At 37.6% G+C, this 11190-nt stretch overlaps 1 long non-coding RNA gene across 2 annotated transcripts in view; it reads left to right on the forward strand.

Moving 5' to 3' along the window:
* The window catches only part of LOC149127691 (uncharacterized), a 405872-nt gene extending 394891 nt beyond the window's left edge, over positions 1-10981 (forward strand). For both annotated transcript variants that reach the window (XR_016229786.1, XR_016229785.1), the window contains one exon: positions 10832-10981. This is a non-coding gene — a long non-coding RNA (uncharacterized LOC149127691). The remainder of the gene's footprint in view (positions 1-10831) is intronic.
* Positions 10982-11190: the final 209 nt, after the last annotated feature.

Genomic DNA, 11190 nt, shown 5'->3' on the forward strand with positions numbered 1-11190 from the left:
TGGTTCCCACTCATCCTTTTTTGGCAAAGCATACCCTTGGCTCTTTATGTCATCGATTGGAGAAATTCAAACTCTGCATTTAGCAAGACACAGTGTATTCTTGTGATGCATGGAATGTACTTTCTACATGACTAAAGAAGGTATCAAGATGGGTTTAGTAAGCTCCCAAAGCCTTTAAACCTAAGGTGATATAGAAAAGTACAGAAATTATGAAAGAATGAGTGTACCAAAAGAGGCCTGGAGTTGGGATGAGGAGGTCATAGGGACAGAGGCTTTGGGAACCCATATCTAAAAGCCAAGACATAGATGCTAAAAGTAAATTGAATGTGGGACTGGGCATTGTGGTGCATGGTAAAGCCACTGCCTGCAATGCTGACATCCCCTATGGGCACTGGTTCACGTCCCGGATGCTCCATTTCTGATCCAGCTCCCTGCTAATGGCCTGGAAAAAGCCACAGAAGATGGACTGAATGCTTGTGTCCCTGTAGCTCATGTGGGAGACCTGGAAGAAGCTCCTGGCTCCTGCTTTCACCTGACCTAGCCCTGGCTGTTTAGGCCATTTGGGGAGTAAACTACTGAATGGAAGATCTCTCTCTCTGTCTCACCCCCTCTCTCTGTAACTCTAACTTTTTTTTTTTTTTTTTTTTTTTTTTTTTTTTTTTTGGACAGGCAGAGTGGACAGTGAGAGAGAGAGAGACAGAGAGAAAGGTCTTCCTTTTGTCGTTGGTTCACCCTCCAATGGCCACCGTGGCCAGCACGCTGCGGCCGGCGCACCGTGCTGATCCAATGGCAGGAGCCAGGTACTTATCCTGGTCTCCCATGGGGTGCAGGGCCCAAGGACTTGGGCCATCCTCCACTGCCATCCCAGGCCACAGCAGAGAGCTGGCCTGGAAGAGGGGCAACCGGGACAGAATCCGATGCCCCAAGTGGGACTAGAACCCCGTGTGCCGGCGCCGCAAGGCGGAGGATTAGCCTAGTGAGCCGTGGCGCCGGCCTGTAAATCTGACTTTGTAATAAATAAATAAAAGGCTTTTTTATTTAAAAATGAGTAAATAGAATGTGAACATTAAATAGTTTTTTTTTTTTGTTCTTGTTGGTTATTGTGTATTTCTAGAACCTAGAAATTACTGGGTAGATAGTTGGTATCCTTTCAAAATTTAATGAACAAATAGGTGAGATAAGATACCAAAAAGAGGGTCAGGTGTGGTGGTGCAGCATGTTAAGCCACAACTTGGGATGCCTACATACCATATCAGAGTGCCAGGTGAGTTCCTGCTACTCTGCTTCCTATACAGCTTCCTACTGAGGAGCCTGGAAAGGCAGCAGATGATTACTCAAGTACCTGTGTCCTTGCCACTCACATAGAAGACCTGGATGGGTTGCAGGCTGAGCCTGGCGCAGCTCCAGCTCTTCTGGGCATTTGGAATGAATTAGTGGATGGAATCTCTCTCTCTGTGTCTCTCCTTCTCTATCACTCTGCCTTTCAAATTAATCATCAATCAATGCTACAAAAGTATCTCAAAGAAGGAGATAAGATCCAATGCATATCAGTGGACATTATCACTTCATACCCAGTGACTAGGTAGTATAAATGGCTATCCTGTTATATTATTAACATAAGACTTTGGGAACCAAGCCTTTAACAGATGGATTTTTCAGTAATATCCAAACTAATATCCTAACTATAGCTAAGGAAAAGCAAAACAAATCCAGAATAATTTGAGCCTAAATTGATAAGAAAGTTTTATTAGAAGAGGCTACACTATCTTTAATGAACATTTTTTCTTTCCATAGGAATGAAGACATGACAATATGAAATCAATTACTGATGAGGAATGGTTAATTAACTTTAAATCATTATGATTGCTGATATCTTCAGCCCTCTTTGTGCTTCTAATTTTGTTTCTCTGTCAAACCTTTTACTGGCTTCACATTACATGGAACGAAGTTTACCATTCAGACACTGCATGGCCTCATCTTCCTCTTTAGTCATATTTCTTGTCTTCTCTTTTGCATTCTCCATTTCAAGGCTACCATGTTGGGGGCATGGCCTAGGAGAGAGTGACTGTAAATTTTTCTCTCTCTCAGTCATGGGATTCATGTACACACTGAATCTCATGGCGTGTGTAACTATTGGCTGTTCCCCCTAAACCATAAAACCTTTAATTACTCTAGCTCCCCATTCACCACCACCTCTTTCCCATCCCTTCCACTCTCATAAACATCTGTGTACTAAAAATTTCCTTTGACCTTCTCTGGGAATCCCTTCTTTTCCTGTGGCCTAGAAGCAGCTATGTATCCTCTTCCTTATGCTTACCTCTTCCTTGCACACACCTCTTCCTCAGTATCTATAATACTTTCCTTTTCATGTAGAAATAATTAGTATTGTAATTTATCATGTTGAGTCATGGGTTGTATCTTATCCACCTTTCTATCTCTAGGACTTAGCGTGGTCTCTGGGACACAATAGGATAAATAATATTTCCTCAAGGATATCCTCTGTGGTTTTTCCCAACTCCAATGAACTCAGACAAAAAATATGTATTTTCAGGTTAGCAACACACTGGATTGAGTTTTAAAAGAAACCTGTTGGACATATGCCCTACCTGATATTGATTAAATTTTTCAACATTTTCTAGATCTAAGTCAAACTAGTGCCCACATACAGATGTGACACAGTGGACAAGACATAACTATATTTAGATCGTGGTTCTCATTTTGGCCACACATTAGCTATGTAAATTTGGGAAAGGCACTAGACACAATTTGACTTCAATTTGTCTTTCACTTAAGGAAAATAATACCTATCCATAACTAGTAGCTACAAGTTTAAATTGTGCTAATTTATGTGGCTACCCTTTGGGGATTGTAAAGCAATAATCTTTCCCAGAATAATGTCTTTTGGGAATTTCTTTGAATCTTTTTTACTCTTCCTTCAAAGCAGAAACAGGAAAATAAATCCTACAATAGGATTTGGAGAGTATAGATAGGAGAATAAACTAAGAAGCATTTTTATAACTAGTGTTGTAATCTTTGCTAAGAATGGCTCTCATTTTATAATGAAACATGATTCTGTGAAATAATAGCTAAATGTCAAATGAAGGTTATTTCATTTAAAAATATGCTGTTTTAGTCCAATCTAGCAAGGACAAGCTCTAGCATCTCTTGCTATTACAGAGACAGCTATTAGTATTTTTTTTTTTTAGTTTATGCAATTTTCTTTGGCTGGAGGAGTCTCTGCTATTTTTTATTCAGCCATTCTATGTTAAAAGAATTTGGCTGGGGTTCTTGATGCTAATGAAAAATTACATGTTTCATTACAGAATGTATGATACAGTAATTCTATAGTGTGTGTGTGTGTGTGTGTGTGTGTAATTTGGTTATTTCAAAATGGAGAAACATGTTAAGGAATAAAATGTTGTGTGATGTTTTGTCTTGATAATATTTGGTGAGATGCAAAAGGTTCTACTGCAGAAATAACTGACTAGAGTCAGAAATAAGCACCACATTTAACAAGTGAGTTTGGGCAAATAATTTAAACTGAGTATGTCTAGTTATGCAACTAAAGATATAATGCCTCAGCCTTATCGCTCATATGTTTCAAAGTGAAAAATAATTAGATAACTAAAATAAAACACATTAAAATGAAAGGTACAGTCATAGATGAAGCACAGGTTATTATGAAGCTCAGGACTCTGGGGCTGCCGCACTGGCCCATCTTGTGTCTCTATCAATTATTAACCAGATAACTTGAGGATGATTGCTTGTAGAGCTCAGCTTTCCATAGCCCTTTACATAAGAAGGAAGAAAGGATTTGCCTTACATTATTGTTAGGAGGAATCTGTGGGGTGACATTTGTAAAAAATGCATATGACAAACACTCAAATAGTAGCAATTCTAAAACACTCCCCTTCAACCATGCCTCTAACTTCAAACAAATCAAGCATATTTTGTTTTGGAAAAATGAGTTGAACACATTCTGACTTCCCATTCTTAATTCCTTTAACTTGCCTTTTTTTTTTTTTCCTTAACTTGCTTTTGATCCTTGCTGTAATGGTTTTTCTGTTTGTTGTTGTTACTTCGTTGTTTTAAAATGAAGTACCTGCATTCAAATCTTGATAAATCGTGGGATGCCTCTCACTCATTCTTTCTTTCTTTCCACATTGACTTAACAAATGGAGAGGAGGCCAAAAGTCTCTGAATATCACATACTGGCATACATCCCTAGCACATGCCTTTATAAGAAAAACAAACTATTTTACTTTTATTTCTTATTATTTGATTTTTCTTCTATTTAGGCGGAATTTAAGGCTAGAAAAAACTGATAGAATAATGAACATAGCAGCAAGCACATTTTCGCTAATCCATCACAGCTTTTCTCCATACTCCTTGCTGACAAGTATGAGTGAAGACTTCACCAGCAGAGTATTGATAAATATCTTTGGCATCCACTTATTTGTCTTTTCAGCAAATACATAGAAAACTGTTATATGTCATCTGAAGGCAGTTATTCCTACTTCTTCCATATCTCTTCCAACGTTTCTATTATTCTTTTTGCTCCTTAAAGGCTTATTCATGTATATGCACATATATTTTCTATCAAGGCATATATGTGTATATATATGTAAATATATACACATGTACATAAGGGCATATGTGTGTTTACAGGTGTGTATATATATTTATATATTCTGAAACCCACTTCTTAATATAATATATGGTCTCACACACAATTCTAGAGTTTTAGACTTTTGAGAGAATATTGGAAGCCTACATGCTTTTCTTTCCTGAATATCCTTCCAAAATTTCCTCCCCTGGTAGTAACAAGCTCTGCTTCATTCCCAACCATATTGGCAAATGACTATGTGAATAGTGTGTTCTGGGATTGATTCTTAATCTTTCTTTAAAGGAATGCAACATGTTGAATCGAATCCATCTGTGGAAGGATGCAAGGTAGACCTAAAAATAGCTGAAAGATTCTTAGAGAATCCCTGTTTAGTTCCTTCCAGGGTTCAGAGGAACTAGAGACCCTGCAAGCAAAGACACTGGAGATGTCCAGACGGTCACCAATGTATAATATGGAGATTCCAAGAGGTTTCTTTCTTGTGCTACCAGCAACACTCTTTTTCATTTTAAAGTTTTTTGCTGTCATTCTTCTAATTATAGAAATGAATATTTTAAAAAGTATTTGCATATTAATTCTTGTCCCAAATGTCACAAAACCGATGCCTTAGTAGGAAGATTAGCATATCAGTTACATGAACCATTGGTCATCCAGCCACCAACCCAATAACACTTGTTGAATATTTACCATGAGAACAAAACTGTGCCAAGCTTAAGAAGAAACATCATGGAACAGATCCAGTACATGCCATTAAAATGTTTAAGGCCTACTGGGGGCTAAAAGACAATCAGTAAATGGGCTGCAGCTCAAGGTAAGAAACATTAAGTGTCTTGAGGGAGACATGAAAGAGACACAGTAAATTACCACTAGGGTACAGTCAAGGGAAAGATACTTCTGACTGGGTCACAGATTGAAGAGAGGAGAAAGCCTTGACGCAACACTGATGATGCAGATAAAAAATTAAGGGAGCATCAGAGATAGAACAAATAATAAAGACATGAGGAATTAATTTTCTTGGAGGGTTTTATGTATGAAGGAGGTAGTAAGAGGTAAACCTAGAGAAAAGGGCTGATTTTGAAGAAGAGAGAGTATTGGAGTATAGAATTTGGTTATGCAGCAGTTGGGAGTCATTGAATATTCCATGCAGAGAGGCAAAGGGAAGAAAATGAGTCCATGAAAACCACTTCCTTGGATGGAGGGATGTGCTATTAAATGAGCTAATAGGGGATTTTATTTTATTTTATTTTATTTTTTTTAATCTTTTATTTAATGAATATAAATTTCCAAAGTACGACTCATGTGTTACAATGGCTTTCCCCCCATACCGTCCCTCCCACCCACAACCCTCCCCTTTCCCACTCCCTCTCCTAATAGGGGATTTTAATCAAAGGTGGTAAACAAAGAGTTTGAATGCCACTGGGATGATGGAAACACAGTGTATATCCACATATGCACACACACAACACACACATTGTAAGGAATCAGATGTGATGTTTGAGAATATAGTTAATTATAGTGATTGTGGCAGAAGGCAGGTTGAGAAATATGATCTTGATTGGAAATCATGATTGTGGAAATCTTTTTAAAATTAAATATATATTTTTAGGTTTTATAGTTTTTATATAAGGAGACATAGAAACTACAGTTTAGTCAATATTTCTGGAATCAATGAGAGAAAGATATATAAACTTTATAGGATACATGCTTTATTTCCTGGCATTAACTATAGCTACGCTTAATATATACATACCAAGGCATATCAAAGAGAAATCTGCTTGTCTTACAATTTGAATATATATGTTTCACTTTTGAAATATATATTTAAATATAAATTAGAAGAGATTGATCCAGTAAAGGTAAAAAGAGTATGACTGCCTTAGTTTTAACATTTGCTTTACCTTACATAAGTTTTTTACCTTCCTCTGTCTCAATTTCCTCCATCTTATAGAATAGAGATAATAGACAAGGTAGTTTAGAGAAACGTAAGCAGTACTATGCGTTAGTGCATGTAGCATTTAGAGCAGTCTTTGTCACTTATATTAATGTTTGATTATTGTTATTACACAAGAGTCTACTATACAGGGTTGCACGATCCCTTTAAAATTTGCATTTCACTTTAAAATTTACAAACCACATTCACATATAATCATCTTAATGTAACCCTATGTTTCCCTCTCACACCCTCTTTGTTTTCAGAGAGGAATCTTAGGATAGGTTACGTTAACTGACCTGCCTAAATTTCAAACTCAGATATTTTGGTGAATAGCCATAATTTCCAAATGTCATTGAGTAGCAGATATTGTTTCAATAACTGTGTAAAAATAACCTCATTTAATTGCTGTTAAGTAGGAGTAGGAAACAGTGTCAGAGATGTGAATGTCTTACTGAAAGTCACACTTTCGGTGAGTTATAAGGAGAGAATTTGAAGTCAGGCACTTGTCTTCAAAGCTGATGCTCCTGTCCTCAAGCTAGAGGTATCCTGACCTGAAGTAGGATGAAGAGGAAGAAGTGGTCATTTGGTAAAGTTGGAGGGAAGTCATTGATCAGCGTGCTTAGCAGACAGCTTCCTAGACACCACAAATCTCAGAATCCGCAGGATTCCTGCTGGAGACGGATGACCTAAATTGTGATAAGGGAGAGTTAAAGCCTCTCCTCCACCTTCACTTCTGAGTGTCATCTCTTTAAGTCCAGTGGCCCTGCTCTGTCTTGGCTCTGAATAAACAACTGAGGCCATAAACTCTCCAGGAAGGTGCAGAGAAGAGCTGTTTTCCATCAGGTCACTGTAGGCAGCTGAGGCTGCCAACTTCCCATCAAACCCTCATAAAAGGGTTTATGAGGCCTATAAAATGTTCCCTACTCTTGCTAGGGGGGAGAAGAGGATGGCCATCAGAACCAATCATACTGGCTTCAATTGCTTGACTTCCATACATCAAACTTCTTGGAAAACCAAAAGCATGCCACAGCCAAATAATAAAGTGGTCTTTGTGCATTTCTGTGGTGTTCCTTTTCCAGGCCTCCCATGTCCTGTGATACACAATAGGGTTTGATTTTTGTGGAGAGCAGTACTACGTGGGGAAGCTGGCAGCACAAATTACTGAGAATCATGTCTTCTTTTGAGAGCTGGTAGCATATTGGTTGCAGAATGGGTTCTATTTTTTCCCTATGACGTTGAGAGAGAAGGGAAATTCCTGACAATTCTTTATGGCTTCTCAACTACAACTGGACATGGAATCTGCTCCTATTTGCAGCTATGACCCAGGTATAGTTAGATAGAAGAAAGCATGCCCACCTGGTTAACTGGGTTCATGAAATTCAATTCATCCCACTACACTATAATCTCCTTAGGGATAGACATTACTTTTATTTCTTTATCTGAAGTGTCTATGAGTATGGCTGGCATTGTAGTGTAGAGGGTAAAGCTGCTGCATGGGGTCCCAGCTTCCCATATGGGCACTAGTTCCTATACTTGCTGCTCCTCCTATCCAGCTTTCTGCTAAAGTCTGAGAAAGCAACAGAAGATGTCCCAAGTACTTGGGCTGTTGCCACCCACGTGGGAGCTCCAGATGAAACTCCTGGTCATTGCAGTCATCTGGGGAGTGAACCAGCAGATGTAAGATTCTCTCTTTCTTCCCCTTCCCCCATAACTCTGACTTTCAAACAAATAAATCTTAAAAAAGTGCCAGAGAGAGAGAGAGTGAGAGAGAGAGGATCTGTTCAATAGAATTACTATAATTACATGTGCCAGCCACTGAGTTATGCCATTGAAAAAAAATACAGAATTTGATGATTATTTCTCATTCTTGTTACAAGTGGATCTCAAATGGATTGTTGCATATTTTCTATACTCTGAGATCCTGGTTTACAAAGCAATCTCTCTGTGTACATTCACCGAAGGAGAAGAGGACAGTGATGTGAAGAACTTGCTGGGATGCCAGTTTTTCATGAATGAGAGCTATCTCATGCTCACTCATATTTCACAGACACATTAAAATGAAGATCCAGTTTGAGTTTAAGTGGTTAGGGAGTTATAATTACCCTATGCAACATCACTTTGTTAATCTTCTTTATGTTTTGTCAGTTTAGTATTTATTTGCATTTGATGCCTCTAAGATATAATAATTTAAGGGATGTGCTATTTCATTGTAATTTCAAACAGGCACAAGTAATCAAAAACAGGTGTATTTGAGCACTTGAGGATGAAGTCAGTGACAAGACAACAAACCAATATTGATGATTTAGGATGGAAAATCTTCATTGAGGTCATGTTTTGTGCTCAGCATCCCAATCTTACACCTCTATAGTCTTGAATAATAAGAATCAGTGCTCAGAAGAGTGATGCCTTTAACACAACGAATATCTTCAATCATTAAAGATAGATTCTGTTATTACCATCAGCTTGTATGTACTAAGGCAAAGCCAAAACTTGAGGGACTGTATACTGCTAATGACAGGATTGAGGACAAATAAGGTTGGAAGTGGATTATTTCTCATAGACCCCAGACAAAAGGCTAGTCCAACCAACATGTTGTTGTGTGTCTGGTGATATCCTAAGCCTAGATATCAGTTCCTTGTGACCTATAGAACTAGAAGTCAATATATGGGAGTTATTATAAGTCATTAAATCTATAACAGTATTAATCAGAAATAAAAAAACCATGGGAACATAGTTTATGAATTTTCTGTTTATGAAATTTGTATTATAGTGAAGGATATGTAATTTTTCATAATATTTATTTAAAAGGCAGAGTAGCAGACATATCTATCTATATCTATATCTATATCTACATCTATATATGGAGAGAGAGGGATGGAGGGAGGGAAGGAGGGAGGGAGGGAGGTGTCTTCAATCTTCTGGTTTACTTCCATCTACTGATTTACTTCCATCTGCTGGTTTACTCCCCAAATGACTGCAATAGCCAGGTCTGGGTCAGGCTGAAGAAAAGAGCCAAGAATTCCTTCATGGTCTTCCGCAGGGGCCCAAGTACCATTCTCTGATGCCTTCTCTGACACATTAGCAGGAAGCTGGATTGGAAGCAGAATAGGCAAGACTTAACATGGTGCTCTGATATGCAATGTAAGAATTGCAAGCAGTGCACCACAGTTCTAGCCACTTAATTTTTTGTTTATTTTTCTTTTTTAATGAGTGTATGGACATTCAATTACTTAACTATTACAAAAAACACATAATGTTAATTGTATGCAGACATTGATATAAGTGTTTTATATACATATAATTATTTAATCCATACAACTATCCTGTGCCATTACTAACTGCTAACGATATTACATATTATTTCTTTTTTTAAAGACCAGGACATAGCCTGGTGATTAGGAGAGAGATTGACAACTTGTCAAAGATTGCAGAGATGGTAAATTCAGAGCTGAGATTTAAGCCAGGCAATCTGGTTTTAGATTCTGAGAGATGAACAAGCGCTCTCAACTATAATAAATGGTGTCAAGGACAAAACATGAGTGTCATGTGAGGGGACGTGATGCAGGGACATCAGGAGGGACTTCTGGAATGCTGTCAATTTTAAGCTAAATTGGAGGGGGGCTAGTAATTAACCAGGGAGAGAAAAGCCTGGACAAATATCCAAAACGGAACAGCTTAGGGGGGCTTCCAGTGAAAAGCATGGGAAGCTGACCCATCTGTCAGTCTGTGCACAATAGATAAGTCTTTTGTTTTCATCAAGTTTTAATACTTAGGAGAGCTTAAGGCATACACAGATTTGATTATCCCAGATTAGGAATCTCTGGGTAATGACAATAGCTATTCTACTGGTTGGATGGCCACACAAGAAAACAAAACAAATCAAAGTGCTTTTTTTGTTCTTCCTCAACTGGAGTTTGAAAAACTATGGTCTATAGTACAAATCTAGCCCAATCAAGGACTATTTAAACAAAATTTTATTGGAAAACAGTCAGACTCATTTATTTACATGTTTATGGCTACTTCCACACTGCAAGAGTAATACTGAATAGTTGTGACATGGACTGTATGGCCTGCAGATCCAAAATATCTGCTATCTCTTTTGCCTCACTTTTGCCATAGAATGAGGGTGCCAGTATTTGAGAGATGTGAGGGAAGTGTGGCTGTCTTCTTGGAACTATACCTATGGAATGTATAAAATCTGTTCTTTTTATATGGTTAAAATTTTAAAAAAAATATCAATTACACAATACAGTATTATGTTTTTTTTTTTCCAGGAATAATATCCAGACCATTTTGTTGGCTTTGAAACACAAAGAAGCTGGCAGTGGGCTGTTTGAATGGAGATTATCTGTGTGACTGGCTGTGCCTTAAATCAGTACACCTGTTTTACTGAGCAAGTACAAGATTTTTTGAAAACACAATGATATGACTACATATTTTTATTCATGAGAGAAAACACTTAAAAATTTTAACAAGTTTAAATAATGCCTGAGTTTCTGATACAGATAAAATAACATGATTATAAAGTAGCATACAAACACACTTAAAAGAAATCTATAATTAGTTGTTTCTTCTTGTGAATTTCAGGATAAATTAGATGAAATATATGAAGGTGACAAGAGATCATTGCCAA

The sequence above is a fragment of the Oryctolagus cuniculus genome, chromosome 2 (assembly GCF_051225735.1).
Source record: "Oryctolagus cuniculus isolate XC-2025 breed Fujian yellow rabbit chromosome 2, ASM5122573v1, whole genome shotgun sequence".
NCBI lineage: Eukaryota > Metazoa > Chordata > Mammalia > Lagomorpha > Leporidae > Oryctolagus > Oryctolagus cuniculus.